General features: G+C 38.8%; 2 long non-coding RNA genes across 4 annotated transcripts; both read right to left on the minus strand.

The window, feature by feature from the left end:
- Positions 1-2,450: 2,450 nt before the first annotated feature.
- On the minus strand, positions 2,451-4,860 carry LOC108952139 (uncharacterized). Of its 3 annotated transcripts, none has more exons than XR_010479202.1 (4): positions 4,099-4,860; positions 3,737-4,010; positions 2,844-2,954; positions 2,451-2,659 (listed from the first exon to the last, which is right to left on the minus strand). It is a non-coding gene; the product is annotated as an uncharacterized LOC108952139 (long non-coding RNA). The 3 variants fall into 3 exon arrangements; XR_010479211.1 differs by having other exon boundaries at positions 2,829-2,954; XR_010479193.1 differs by having other exon boundaries at positions 2,451-2,954.
- Positions 4,861-10,697: 5,837 nt separating this feature from the next.
- Positions 10,698-13,965, minus strand: LOC135592747 (uncharacterized). The gene is made up of 2 exons (XR_010479230.1): positions 12,594-13,965; positions 10,698-11,226 (listed from the first exon to the last, which is right to left on the minus strand). It is a non-coding gene; the product is annotated as an uncharacterized LOC135592747 (long non-coding RNA).
- Between the last annotated feature and the right edge of the window lie 2,213 nt (positions 13,966-16,178).

Genomic DNA, 16,178 nt, shown 5'->3' on the forward strand with positions numbered 1-16,178 from the left:
TAATGAATAAACCTTATATTTATTCTTGGTTTGTAACAATATATTTTCTTAAAATAATGTGCACATGAATGAGAAAATATCATAATATATAAAAGTTTCAATATCATTACAAAATGGAACCAACTCCCATTTTCTCTACATGATCCTTGAATTTCAAATGTGGCATGTCTTTAGTCAAAGGATCAGTAATCATCTATTCAGTGCTAATTTGCTCTGATACCAAATGTAATGTGGAAGGATGTTCAGAATATATTCTGACTTATTAATCTCGAGTTGAGTCGTAATATCTCGCATTTGTATTATATGTTCACGCACACCCTTTATGTCGGTGAATCTAAGGGATGAAAATTTCATTATAAGGGTACTTGCTAGTGCTTTTTCCGAAGTGATGAATTGCTCATCAAAAGCTTGATCACTAGTCATTCTTCTGAGAAAAGCCAATTCTCTTGGGTGGTGGAGCTACATGTTGAGGTGGTGCTATCACAGAAGACCCTTGGTAGTATCCTATAACAACAAGAACATTATTTCATACATGAGGAAAGACAACTCTCTGGGGGTGTCACAACAGGAGTCGATAAAGGTTGTTGCACCACCGTGGTTGGAGGTGGTGAGATGTCGGACTGCAATGCTCCGCTGGAATGTGCAACCAACCCTCGGCATGGCTTCTTCGGAGCTGCTGATGAGATAGTAGAATATTTCTCTCTATTTCTCTTCTGCCTAACGAAATTGTCGTTGATGAGCGTCTCTGTCGTGGCCTCCGTGAACGCAGACTCAATTGTTTTCATGAACTTGCCTCCAAAGATGGGTTGATGCCAGCTCTTCTTAATGTGACAGAGAACTTTGTAAGAAATCTTTGATACCAAAATGTGTTTCTAAACCATTATAATAGAAACACAATAAAAATTGATACAGAAATGAAATAGTATACCTCCGGCCATTGTTGTCAAGAATTTCTTCTAGAACTTTGGCATATCTCGGCACAGAACTCTAGCTTTAGATTGTGTAAGAAATCCTTTTGCTTCAAAGAGATGTTGAGCCCAGGGATCAAAATCCTTGTTTATATAGATGTTCTCGCATCAAGAATATTTATTATCACAAACTCATCCAAGAATTAATTCAAATTTATAACGTTTGGACCATATTAAAGAATTTTAATGATATTAAATATTTAATTTAATAATAATAATTTTATTTTTAATGAATAAAAAACTGAAATCATTTAGACCATAATAAATGAAGAAATTCATGTTAATGAATTATAAATCATAATGAGAACAATTACATAATTATTAAATAAGATATTTAATAATAATGGTTACATTCTCTCACTTATCCATGCGTCTAGCTTAATAATTTGAATTAATTTTTTTTAACAACTTTCTTAATAAATAAATATTTGAATCATAGCGATAAGTCTTTTAAGAGCAAGTATTATCATCCATATATTACGATATATTTAGTTTCTTAATCTTAATGTGGTAATATTACTTAATGAATAAACCTTATATTTATTCTTGGTTCGGTAACAATATATTTTCTTAAAATAATATGCACGTGAATGAAAAAATATCATAATATATAAAAATTTTAATACCATTACAAAATGATCTCATTTTCTCTACATGCTCCTTGAATTTCAAAGGTGGCATTTCTTTAGTCAAAGGATCAGTAATTATCTATTTAGTGCTAATATGCTCTGTTACCAATTGTAGTCATTGACTATTGTATTTATTCCCATATCAAGAAACTCACATGAAAATGCTGCTATGTGTTGATGATTCATTTTGTATTGTTAAACTGTCATATATTGGAATAATGTAAGTCATCAATATGTTCTTCTTGCAGACTTACCATACAGGTATATACGGTATATAAATCAACAAGTAATTATCAGATAGAATGATTCTCATGAAGAAATGGAGATGCAAAGATTTATTTAGCTCATGAAGATTAGTACATAGGACTTTTACCAGTTCATATACACTGGAGAGATGTTTGCTCCAGAAAGACGGATCATGAAAGCATCATATTATTGGAGAAACTGAAGGATGTTTCACCAATCATTCATTCATAGAGAATGATCATGTATCTTTGCAGAAAACAAGTAACTAAAGTGAACACAGCTGCAGGTTCTTCTCTAAGCTGGTAGCAAGATGTACATCCTCAGCTGCAGTGTGTGTCTGTTTATGATGCTTTTGGAGGAGAATTTAGATGACTATTGGTAACTATACAACTTAAAAAGTTTATGATGATTGTGTCAAAGTCGTATGAAACAACTAAAACAGATTAGCATATCAGAACAATAAGCTAAAAAATTGAAGAAACGGAGAACCTCATGTAGAACTTAACATTACTTGTATGTTCTATCACACAGCAATTTAGTGCACTCCACAAGCAGCACATCCTTTTGGCATATACATCATATAACTGACTTCTCAAAGACTCGGCCATTGAAAATTTTGATCCTCAATAATTAACAAGAAGGCATGAATTCATATAAGTGACATCTCAAAGACACATACAAATTTTAGGTATAGTTCACCAGAAAATCTGTAAAATACATCCATAACCCACACAAGAATAAACATACATGTTTTTAATCAAGTCAAGAAAAAAAAAAACATTTACGAACCCTGGATAAGTCAAATGATCTCTCAACCTGAAAGAAGATGCATAAATTCATGTCATCACATGGAAGTACATCACTGAATGAAATGTTAAAACGAACCACAAGTTCCATGTTGTGGGGTGAGGGAGATAGTGAATGCAGAACTCTGATTGCCATGATGAATTCGATAACTAATAATCTAAAGAAATAAAACATTTACTTAATAAGCTAGTACCCAGCAATGCTCCAGCAAAATAAATCTGGCACTACAGTGAAGATGCACAGAGGGCCACTCTAGCTGTCTGCTTGTAAGTATTCGGCTATATGGGTGTTGCAGCACTATTCTCTGCAAAAGAATGCAATTAAAAAAGATGTAATATCTCCAGATTATCGACTGCAGAAAACCAAATTCTTAGCTTGGGAGGAAAAATTCATTTCTCTCAAGAAATAAAATCAAGGGCAGGAAAATATGCCAAAAGGTCTTGCAAAGGATAATCTTTTTGCAGAATAGGTTCTCAAAAAGGGCAAATTAAATTGAAAGAAAATAAGTTTAATCAGTAAAACTGCATAAAAAAATGAGATCGAAAAATAAATTGGTTGCATATATGTCTTTTGAGAAATGGAGTTCACTTACTATGATTTTTGTGATGATTTTGCCTCTTTTCATATTGATGAGTGTTGCTGTGATCCATCTATCCTATTTGTATGATAATATTGCTACTTAATCTTGAAGTATATGCTAAGAAGCTACCCAAGCTTGACAGTGTACTTCCGGATCTTTAGTTTAGAGAAACTTCTACATAATTATGATTCATTGTGGTTGGTAGTGAGAGTCCCAACGAAGAACATTAATAAGAAGTTGCATGGACGTCAAAGAAACTTTCTCAAATATCATTCTGCATCAATCCAGACTGCTACTTTGAAGAATCTCTTTGATAAACACATTTGCGAAGCATATTCGATCGTTTAGAACCATTAGGATTTTCAAAACTGAAATTAACATTATTGAACAATTTTTAGTACCATTTATCTCGACTAATTAACTGTCTCATTAACTAACTGATAGATCAACTATAGAAGAATCATTTAGCCATTATTTAACTAACTGTCTCATTAAACTCGACTTACCAAAACGATGGTGTGGTAAGAATCGAAAAGAAATCACTTGGGGTCGTGGAAAGGTCCGACCTTGATGGCATACAGGGACCTATTATTGGTTCCATCAGTTCCAACCCTCTGGTGAAGACGGCACTGTGAAGCACTTGGCCTCGGAAGCATGCCGCCTAATGCAATGCCAACGGATTGCCAATACAACACCAAATATTGTACCTTCCATCAGTTCCCACCCTCACGCCACAAGCCAACACCAGGGCAGATACCTCCATCTTCAAGATCCTCGAACCTAAAATACATCAAGGAAAGCTCCAAATCAACCATAAAATTCATGCATTTCGCTGACAGAAGAGGCCTTTCGAACCAAAAATGCTCACCTTTGTTTCCGAGTCGAGCAAGACCGAACGGGGCGATGGGATTCAAAGAAGATGAAGGCACTTTGTCTTCTCTCCTCTTCAAGAAACAACCGTCGCCCATGGAGTCCGTCGGCCTCGTTCCGAGAGGCTACAACGGCGGAGGAACTGTGGTCGACTACCTCGCCAACTAGGTCATCGGCACACCCTTCCCTGTCCACGTTGTCGCCTTCGCTGACGTCTACAGGACCGAGCGAGCGGTAGAATCTTCTTGGCAGCGATCGGCAGGAGGGATACTTCTTTGCGGAGCGAAAGCTCAAGAACAGAACAGCAACGGCTCGCGCGTGGATCGAAAGGCCAGCACCGGTTCTTAAGACTCTGGACAAAAAGCAAGAACTAGTCAACAAAGGCGCGAGATAGTGGTGAGGTGAAAGAGCAGCCTCGAGATAGTGGTGAGGTGAAAGAGCAGCCTTTCCTTCAACGACTACCGGCAGAAGAACTCCGGGTGGACGATGTACGAATACGAGATGTGTTCTTCATAGAACTCGTGTTTTGATGGTGGTTTATAAGGTGGACTCAACTGTTTTGATGGTGGTACCGTCGGAGATAGCCTGATGCAAGATCTTCATAGAACTCGTGTCTCTCGAAGCCGAAGAACAGATCTCATGTTCGTCCATCGTCCACCCTCTTTCGCCGACCGTCGTTAAAGGAAAGTCTGCTCTTTCGCCCCCCACCCACGATCTCGCGGCAGCCGACGGTTTTCTCACCGACTCTTGCTTTTTTACAGAGCGGAAGAACCCATTCGTAACCTTAGGGTTTGGAAAACCTAAGAGACTCGGTTTTTCCTGGGCCGCGATGGGCCGCCGGGACGGACTCAACCCAAGTTCTGGCTTTTTGAACGTGGACTCAACCGTTTTGATAGAACCGGTGCCGGCCTTTCGATCCATGCGCGAGCCATCGCTGTTCTCGAACTTGCCCTCCACAAAGAATCCCTCCTGCCGATCGTTGCCAATAAGATTCAACGGCTCGGTGCCGTAGACCGAAAGCGTGGCCAGGGAAGGAGGGCGATCCAGTAGTCGACCACGAGTTCCTCCGTCGTGGGAAGGAACCCGTCCAATTTGGATGGTAAACCGATATGCGGAGACTTCCCTGCTACGGATAGTTTGAATTATAATAATAAAAAATAGGTCCCAACCTATTTTGATATTAAATAATAATAATAATAATAATAATAATAATAATTCCTTTGCAAAAACGTGTGGCCATACAAATTTGTCCTTAGCAAAACCTATGGGCATATAAATTATCCGTAGCAAAGATTTGCTTATAAATTTCACAACGTAGCATATTACAGCGATAGAAATAATAAATTAATTAATGCCATGCCAAGCAATAGCGTTGCCTCTTAGCCACTTTAATACCGCCTCTTCATCATTTTTATAATTTTTTTAACATAAATTAATTACTATAAATAATATATTACTTTATTATTAACTTTTATATTTATATATTATATTTTAAAAATAATTAAATTTAATTTTCGTAATCATGTGGATAAGTTAGGAATTATACTAATCAATTAGATTATTAATTGATTTATTTCCTAATAAATGATGTGATTTTTAGGAAGTAAATGATATGCATTCCATTTTTATATTTGAATCGTTATAAATAAATATTATATTTTTGTCTTCGTGTAAAAGTAAAAGAAAAATTAAATTATTACTTACCTTTTTAAGAAGATCTCATCTTCTCCTATATAAAGGGGGCTCCTCCTCTCTCACCCCACACCAAGCCTGAAAATGAGAAGATTGGCGAGAGAACTTCTCGATGAGATGATCTCGAGGAAAAGATAGTCAAGGAGAGGTAAGATCATTTTTTTTCTAATAAACATTGATTTATATTTTAAAATCTTGATATTGTGATTGTTAGATGCATAATAATGTTTTAATTTCGAAATTTTATAATTAATAAATAATGATAATTGATTTGTGATGTTAGAATAATTATTTGATGTATATTGATTTCTTAAGCTTAAGTGAATTTTAATATTAATTTAATTATTAAAATTTTTATTTTTAGATTAATATAATAGTTTTAATTTATTTAATTAGATATATCTATGTTTTAAGAATTATGTATGAATTTTTATGATTTAATTAGTTTTAAATTTAAGATCATGAATTTATTGGTAAGGCATGACCCATCCCATGTGGCTAAGTATGATCCAGTCCATGTGACCATGTATATTCCAACCTATGTGTGGTAAGGTACGACCCAACCCATATTGCCAAGCATGACCCAGCCAATATAGCTAAGTACGATCCAACCTATGTGGTCATGTACGTCCCAACCTATGTGACAAGGTACGATTCAACCTATATGGCCAAGTATGACCCAACCCATTTGGTAAGGTATAACCCAATCATGTAGTCAAACATGTGCAAGCTCATATGACTAGGTACGACCCAGTCCATGTGGCCAGAACAACTCCAACTCAACCTATTACTTGAACAAGCATGTGCAACGCAAATGACTCATCCAAGACTCAGGTGGGTTGGTTTAGTTTAGGCTAGCACTATATGACATAATCCAATTTTCTTTTCCTTTATTGGTTTGAGCTCATCAATTAACTAAATCAAACATGGGTTAATGCGAGGTCTTCCTGACGTGATGGAGAAGTCATCTCTTGAAGTCAAAGGAACACATCTCGTACTCATAAATCATCCACCCGGAGTTCTTCCACCGGCCATCGTTGCATGAAATGAAGCTCTTTCATCCCACCACCATCTCGCGCCCGACAATGGACTTAGACAGGTTCTTGTTTTTTTTTAGAGTCCAAGAATCGATGCCGACCTTTTGATCCACGCACGAGTCACCGTTGTTCTTGGGCTTGCACTTTATAAAGAAATAGCCCTCATGCCGATCGCTGTCGAGAAGATTCAGTGCCGTAGAGTTTGTGAAGGAGATAGTGCAGCCAGGGAGGGGTGTGCTAGTGACTCAATGGGCGAGGTAGTCGACCACAAGTTCTTCTGCCATGGGAAGTAACCTGTAGCCTCTCGGAATGAGGTCGACAGGCTCCATGGATGACGGAAAGACTGTAATTGTTTTTCGAAGCGGAGAGGAAATAAAGGAGAAGGGAGGAGAGGTGAGAAGACACTGAGTGAGAGTGAGAGTGACATAGGAGAGCGATACACGTATACGTATACAGAGGCAGGCAGTGGGTGGGTTTCGAATTCCATATTTCGGATTCCAAATTAATTAGATTAACTTGTATTATATATTTAATTAGAAATTAAGGTGCCTACATACATCTCTCAATCAATGTTAATGATCATACAACTTGCAACTTGCGGTATTGCTTCTCACTTAGATCATTGTCATATATATCATTATAGATCATATAGATCATTATCATTATCAAGGATATGCAACTTTTCAAAAGCAAATAACAAGTAAAATTGCACATAGGGAGACAACATTATGTACCACATGCAAATGCAACCTTTATTTTGAAATTAAATTGCAATGTATGTTGTATTAGATCAATTGAATGGGAGGAGAAATGAGAATATCATATACTAATGTTTAGGAGTCGCTACTTAAGAAGCAATACGGCAGGTAAGTTGTATGATCACTAACATTGATTGAGAGATGTATCTAGGCACCTTAATTTCTAATTAAATATATAATATGAGTTAATCTAATTAATTTGGAATCCGGAATCTGTAATCCAAAACCCGCCCACTGCCTCTATATATGTATATGCGTATCGCCCTCCTCTTCCACTCTCACTCTCTCTTCTCGCCTCTCCTCCCTTCTCCTCCATTTCCTATCATCTTCGAGAAACAACCATCGTCTTCTGTCATCCATGGAGCCCGTCGACCTCATTCCGAGAGGCTACAAGTTCCTTCCCAGAACTCATGGTCAACTACCTTGCAACTGGGTCGTTGGCACTCCCCTCCCTGGTTGCACTATCGCCTTCGCCGACGTCTACGGCACCGAGTCGTAGAATCTTCTCAGCAGCGATCGACAGGAGAGCTATTTCTTTACGGAGCGCAAGCCCAAGAACAATGACGACTCGCGTGTGGATCAAAAGGTTGGCATCGGTTCTTGGACTCTAAACAAAAAATAAGAACCCATCTAAGTCCATCGTCGACGGGTGCTCGATGGTGGTGGGATGAAAGAGCTTCCTTTCTTCAACGAGGACTGTTGGGAGAACTCTGGGCGGACGATGTACGAGTACGAGATGTGTTCCTCTAGCGTCGAGAGACGAATTCTCCGTCACGTCAGAAAGAGCTTGCATCAACCCATCTATGGCGACATGGAGGCTACGCCGGGGGTTGGTTGCACATTCCATCATAGCATTGTAGTCCGACGTCTCACCACCTCCGACCGCGATGGTGCAATAGCCCTTATTGGTAGCAACATCACATCGGCGAAGCAATGATGAATCAGCATTACTGCAACGATGAATCTACGAAGAGGTAGCACCGCTGTACCATCGCAGCGGCAAAGAGGCAATGCGACGCGACGCCATTGTACGCTAGAAGAGCCCTAATCCGAAATGAACTGAGATCCACCCCATTTTTATTTATTTATTTATTTATTTTAATTCGAACAGCCCAAAAAGGGGCGGTCTATGTATCGATCTATGCCTGCCTATATGTACTACCCAAACTACACCATTTTGGGCGGTACAATAATCAAAATGTATCATTTTGGGCAGTACAACAATCGTTGATGTATGCAATCATATCTCACTATAAGATCCTAATTAATGCTTTAAATTATTATTATTAAAAAAAATTCATATTTTACGAGGCTAATATTAAAAGACAGCAAAAGCTATAAAACGGACTCATCGATTCATGGATGATAGAACATACCAAAAAGTGCAAGGACGATGAATATCATAATAATCATGGAGAAATATCAGATGATATTAACAGAAATCAGCACTAGAAGAGTTTAGTGAGAGCTCTAACAGCACCAAGAGCTGAGTTCCAGAATCAAAGGATAGCCGAAAACAAAGACTTGTTTCTTCAGAAATCAAAAGACATCTCCATATCAAGAAAAAATTAAACGTAAAGAAATATGTTTCAAAAGGAAAACCATCGAGTTTATATATCTTATTTTACAAAATCATTTTTTAGCATACCAATGAGAAATATGCTACAAAAGAAAATAAGCACCATTTAGGACATCTTTTCCATTTTACGGCTTTGGTTAGAGACAGGAAACTTTAATTTCATATATACACCACACTCGAGCTCCCAGATAACACATCATACATAAGTAAGACAAGAAGATCTAAAAGCTGAATTATCTATCAAATTATTTTGTATAGGATGATAACCATAAGAGAATCAAATATTGTAGCCTTCTTGGCTTTGTCTTTGGCTGACTTCATAAAGTTAAATAAATGTAAGTCTTTCATAGCACAAGTTTTATTCTATATGTTGCTTTTTCCTTGAGATTCATACTGAAATTACTCATGCTAAATTTTTGGATTGCCATATTTATAGTGTTTTTGGTATTGATCAGATTAATGGTACAGTATGCCAAATCTTTTAACTCTTTTAACTCAAGGAATTACTAACAATATACAGCAGAAATTGACAACATGTACATAAGGGAACGTAAAACAAAGTAACTAAAAATAACTGGCCTAAATAGTATTAATGGAGATACTATGAAATGGTCAATTTCTGCTTTGTGCACAACTAAAAACATGTACATAACCAAGAAGTGGTCGTCGACTGATTTGTGCTAATAATTCTGAATTCTTATACCTTCCGCAGCAATAATCACAAATAAGGAAAATCTTAAACCAAAACTTTGCAATATTATGGTAAATAAGCCAAGTCTCTAGGCAGCAGTACTGTAGTACCGAATGAGTTCCAGCAAGGTCTACAGTGTACACTTTGGTGAGCTTAATGCATAAGTTAAACAGCACTTTAAATTCATGAAAGTGCACGAGAAAATTGACACCATATTCCAAACTAATCACTGACTGCAGAAGTTTAGCATAGCAGCTGAAAAGAATCGATAAATAAAAGAAACTGAGACTGTTCAATGTTGCGTTTATAGAAAAACATATCTTTTTCTTTTTTCTTTGAACTACTGGTATAGAAAATAAAGCCAATTTGCAAGTTCAAAGTTCTAATGCAGTGGAAAAACATCAACCTACAGCAGAGTTGTTGAGGATTCAAATACTACTACTTCAAAAACATTAAAAAAAAAAAAGCCTTTAAATTCCTCTCGAGAGAAAGAATCAAACCACTGGTTGTTTGCAGGACAAAACGCATATATTTAAAACAAAGCACTTACATGAATTACAAAAACTGGGCACTTGACCTTTTAAATTTTATGAATGATCTGCTTCAAAGATAGACTAATGTAGCTAAAATTTCTAACAAATCCAAGAAGATGAGTAAAAAGATTGTAGTCAAAGCAAGAGGCGGACTTCGTAAATGTCAAAGCAGAACGAGAAACTGACATGGCAAACCACACGAAGTCCTGAAGATATGGCACTGCGAAGCACTTCGCCAAATGCAATGCAGATATCACCATCTTCGTAATCGTCCAATACGCTATCAGGCAATCAAGCAGAAAGCAGATGGTCAATATCCTTTCTTCAAAAGATATGTCAATCTTTTTCCATGTAACAGAATATAAAAACTCTACATCCAATTCCTTATCCTCCAAGATATCCACAATAATGTTGGACATTGATCTATATAACCCTATCATCATTGTAAAGAATATTCAAGTGGATGTGTTTAAAGAACAAGTGATTGTCTTTGCCCGAATCAGTATTGTCCCTCTAAGTCTTGCCCAAGAATCACCATAGAGGCATATCATCATAATACATTTCAAAGTAGCAGTCCCTTGATACAGCATGTCTGAACTTTGCAACATCTTCTTTTGATAAGTTTTTCTCACAAAGAGACTTTAACTGCTTTTCCTCCAGAAAATGTAACTCATATGGAGCATCGACCCGATCACCATTTAGTACTTCCCCAAGAGCTTCTTTTCAGTAACACGATCTAAATAAGCAAAGTTAGTATTGCTAACAGACTTATGCAGCTTAGTAGTCAATGGAGCAGTAAGGGTAGTCGATGGAACAGTAAGGATAGTCAAAGGAACCTGGTGAGCAAAATGGCAAGTCATAGTCAGCATATGTCTCACTGCAGATGCAAAAGGGAAAGGACTGTCATATTTAAGAGACACTGAAATGTTAAGTAAATAATAAATATCCTAAAACAAGAGCATCACTAAGAAGGGTCAATGAGAGGATCAAAGGCAGCAGAATAATAGGACATGGTAATATTTAAGGCTATAAACAAGCGAGTTGAAAATAACCCTCACGATCCACAACAAGCAGCATAAACATAGTCATGTCAAAATGATAAAGAACTAAAACCACTACAACATGGATTTTTTAAGACTTGACATGGTGTAAGGTCTAAAATCCCTTATCTTTTATAGATTTTGGTTTGCTATAAAATAAATATTGACAAATCAAGATAAAACAATGGTAAAGGATTGGAAACACTACCCTTTGATGTGAACCAAACTTAGGAATCCCCCATTTATGGGAGAGATCAGAGATTATATTTAAAAACAACTATCAGGTAAAGGATCATGCATCTTGGATCAGAGATTATATTTAAAAACAACTATCAGGAAATCAACATAAATTTATCTAATGGTAAAGGATGATGCATCTTGGATGGATAATCTGTTTTGCATCTTGTTTTACATCTTATCAGGCAACCTACTTGGTCAGTTCACATTGTAGAGCTTTTATGTAGAAGAGGAATTTTGATTTGTAAAACATATTATATTTTGAAGAGTTCACTTGAGTTAAAGTTGCTTAATGTTGCATTGATATAATTGTTAGCTAAACACCAATTCCTGTTATTTTTATGTTGTGCTATATGTTGCTCTTTTGGTTGCATAATACTAACAGATGACTTCGGGGATCGGAATGTTTTTTTATGCTTATTTATCAAGATATAGCTACAAAATATATTTCTTTTCATCACTAATTGTGCCTTTAACAACAAAATATATTTCATCTCCAATATGGATTGTAGCAACAAGAACTTGTATTACTAAAACTCTTCAGCAAGAATTTTTATTTTTCAGTGAATGGTTCTTTTCTCATTTAAAGGTTAATTTTATATAATTTTGAGGTATTTTAATCACCAAGATCTTATGCTTGTTTGACAGGAATCTAAATACTCATTCATTTATATGCTTTAGAGAAAAAAAGCCAATTTTCTTGATAGGAAAAAGCCAAAACGTTTTCTTTTTTTTTTTAATTAGGGAAGAGTGGAAATATATGGCCTCAGGATTTGCTAAGGACAATTTTTCCCCTAATTAGCTTCTGAAACAAGGCAAGTTTAATTAAAAGAAAATAACGTTTATCAATAAATCTGCATGAAAAAAAAGAGATCACAAAATAAACTGCCTACTTTTACTTCTTTTGTGAAATGGATACCACTTACTACGGTTTGTTGATGACTTCTCCACTAACTAGAATGTTTTGTTTCGCAGCCTTGCCGCCCTATTCTGCTGCTGATTTCTTGTTGATGAGTGCTGTTTGGATCCAGCCATCCTATTTCTTTGCTGATATCACTCTGATCCATCTTGAAGTATCTGCTCCATCGGCACACCCTTCCCTGTCCACGCTGTCGCTTTCGCTGATGTCTTCTTGGCAGCGATCGGCAGGAGGGATACTTCTTTGCGGACGGCTCGCGCGTGGATCGAAAGGCCGGCACCGGTTCTTAAACTCTGGACAAAAAGCAAGAACTAGTCAACAAAACCGTCGCCGGGCGCGAGATGGTGGTGAGGTGAAAGAGCAGCCTTTCCTTCAACGACTACCGGCAGAAGAACTCCGGGTGGACGATGTACGAATATGAGATGTGATCTTCCGACTTATTTGGCATTTGTTTTGATGGTGGTGCCGTTGGAGATGGCCTGATGCAAGATCTTCATAGAACTCGTCTCTCGAAACCGGAAGAACACATCTCATCTCGTCCATCGTCGACCCTCTTTCGCCGGCCGTCGTTAAAGGAAAGTCAGCTCTTTCGTCCCACCCACGACCTCGCACCAGCGGACGGTTTTCTCGCCGATTTCTTGCTTTTTTACAGAGTGGAAAAACCCATTCGTAACCTTAGGGTTTGAAAAACCTAAGAGGCTCGGTTCTTCCGGGGCCGAGATGGGCTGCCGGGATGGACTCGACCCAAGTTCTTGCTTTTTTAACGTGGACTCAACCGTTTTGATAGAACTGGTTCCGGCCTTTCGATCCATGCGCGAGCCGTCGCTATTCTCGGATCCCTCTTGCCGATCGCTGCCAAGAAGATTCCACAGCTCGGTGCCGTAGATGTTGGCGACGGCGAAAGCGCGGCCAGGGCAGGAGGGATACTTCTTTGCGGACGGCTCGCGCGTGGATCGAAAGGCCGGCACCGGTTCTTAGACTCTGGACAAAAAGCAAGAACTAGTCAACAAAACCGTCGCCGGGCGCGAGATGGTGGTGAGGTGAAAGAGCAGTCTTTCCTTCAACGACTACCGGCAGAAGAACTCCGGGTGGACGATGTACGAATATGAGATGTGATCTTCCGACTTATTTGACATTTGTTTTGATGGTGGTGCCGTCGGAGATGGCCTGATGCAAGATCTTCATAGAACTCGTCTCTCGAAACCGGAAGAACACATCTCATCTCGTCCATCGTCGACCCTCTTTCGCCGGCCGTCGTTAAAGGAAAGTCAGCTCTTTCGTCCCACCCACGACCTCGCACCAGCCGACGGTTTTCTCGCCGATTTCTTGCTTTTTTACAGAGTGGGAGAACCCATTCGTAACCATAGGGTTTGAAAAACCTAAGAGGCTCGGTTCTTCCGGGCCGAGATGGTCTGCCGGGATGGACTCGACCCAAGTTCTTGCTTTTTGAACGTGGACTCAACCGTTTTGATAGAACCGGTTCCGGCCTTTCGATCCATGCGCGAGCCGTCGCTATTCTCGGATCCCTCTTGCCGATCGCTGCCAAGAAGATTCCACAGCTCGGTGCCGTAGATGTTGGCGACGGCGAAAGCGCGGCCAGGGCAGGAGGGATACTTCTTTGCGGACGGCTCGCGCGTGGATCGAAAGGCCGACACCGGTTCTTAGACTCTGGACAAAAAGCAAGAACTAGTCAACAAAACCGTCGCCGGGCGGGAGATGGTGGTGAGGTGAAAGAGCAGCCTTTCCTTCAACGACTACCAGCAGAAGAACTCCGGGTGGACGATGTACGAATACGAGATGTGTTCTTCCGGCTTATTTGACATTTGTTTTGACGGTGGTCTATAACGTGGACTCAACTGTTTTGATGGTGGTGCCGTCGGAGATAGCCTGATGCAAGATCTTCAGAGAACTCATCTCTCGAAGCTGGAAGAACACATCTCGTCTCGTCCAACGTCCACTCTCTTTCGCCGACCGGCCGTCGTTAAAGGAAAGTAAGTCAGCTCTTTCGCCCCCACCCACGATCTCGCGGCAGCTGATGGTTTTCTCGCCGACTTCTTGAGTGGAATAACCCATTCGTAACTCAACCGTTTGAAAGAATCGGTGCCGGCCTTTCGATCCATGCGCGAGCCAGTCACTGTTCTCGGGATTGCGCTCCGGAAAGAATCCCTCCGATCGCTGCCAAGAAGATTCCACGCGGCCACGAAGGGAGGGGTGTGTCGGCGACCCAGTTACCGAGGTAGTCGACCACAAGTTCCTCCGCCGTGGGTAGGAACCTGTAGCCTCTTGTCGATGGGCTACATCGATGGTTGTTTCTCGAAGAGGAACTCCAAGTAATTTGCAACTCCAAGGAACTTTATCAAGTATGTTCTACATGTTCATCTACTTTATATGCTACTATCATGCAAATAATGTTCTACATATTCATCTACTTTATATGCTACTATCATGCAAATATGTTCTACATATTCATCTACTTTGTATGCCTCTTTGATATTCGCAAGAATAAAAATTTGCCTATAAATTTTACAACCTATCGTATTGCAACGACAGCAACCATATCATCTTGGAAAGGATTGGAAACACTACCCTTTGATGTGAACCAAAGTTAGGAATCCTCCATTTATGGGAGAGATCAGAGATTATATTTAAAAATAACTATTAGGAAATCAACATAAATTTATCTAATGGTAAAGGATCATGCATCTTGATCCACTTAACTCATATTATATATTTAATTAGAAATTAAGGTGCCTAGATACATCTCTCAATCAATGTTAGTGATCATACAACTTACCTGCCGTATTTCTTCTTAAGTAGCGACTCCAAAACATTAGTATATGATATTCTCATTTCTCCTCCCATTCAATTGATCTAATATAGCAGACATTGCAATTTAATTTCAAAATAAAGTTTGCATTTGCATGTGGTACATAATGTTGTCTCCACATATTGCTATGTGCAATTTTACTTGTTATTTGCTTTTGAAAAGTTGCATATCCTTGATGATGTAATGATCTATATGATCTATAATGATCTATATGATAATGATCTAAGTGAGAAGCAATACCGCAAGTTACAAGTTGTATGATCATTAACATTGATTGAGAGATGTATGTAGGCACCTTAATTTCTAATTAAATATATAATACAAGTTAATCTAATTAATTTGGAATCCAAAATATGGAATCCGAAACCCACCTACTGCCTGCCTCCTTTGTATACGTATACGTGTATCGCTCTCCTCTCCCACTCTCACTCTCACTCTCACTCAGTGTCTTCTCGCCTCTCCTTCTTTCTCCTTTATTTTCTCTCCTCTTCGAAAAACAACTATCGTCTTCCGTCATCCATGGAGCATGTCGATCTCATTCCGAGAGTATACAGGTTACTTCCCATGGCAGAAGAACTTGTGTCGACTACCTCGTCCACTGGGTCGCTAGCACACCCCTCCCTGGCTACACTATCGCCTTCACGGACTCTACGGCACCGAACCATAGAATCTTCTCGACAGCGATCGACATGAGGGTTATTTCTTTATAAAACGCAAGCCCAAGAACAACGGTGACTCGCGCATGGATCGAAAGGTCGGCATCGA

Source organism: Musa acuminata, chromosome BXJ1-1 (genome assembly GCF_036884655.1).
Source record: "Musa acuminata AAA Group cultivar baxijiao chromosome BXJ1-1, Cavendish_Baxijiao_AAA, whole genome shotgun sequence".
NCBI classification, from domain to species: domain Eukaryota; kingdom Viridiplantae; phylum Streptophyta; class Magnoliopsida; order Zingiberales; family Musaceae; genus Musa; species Musa acuminata.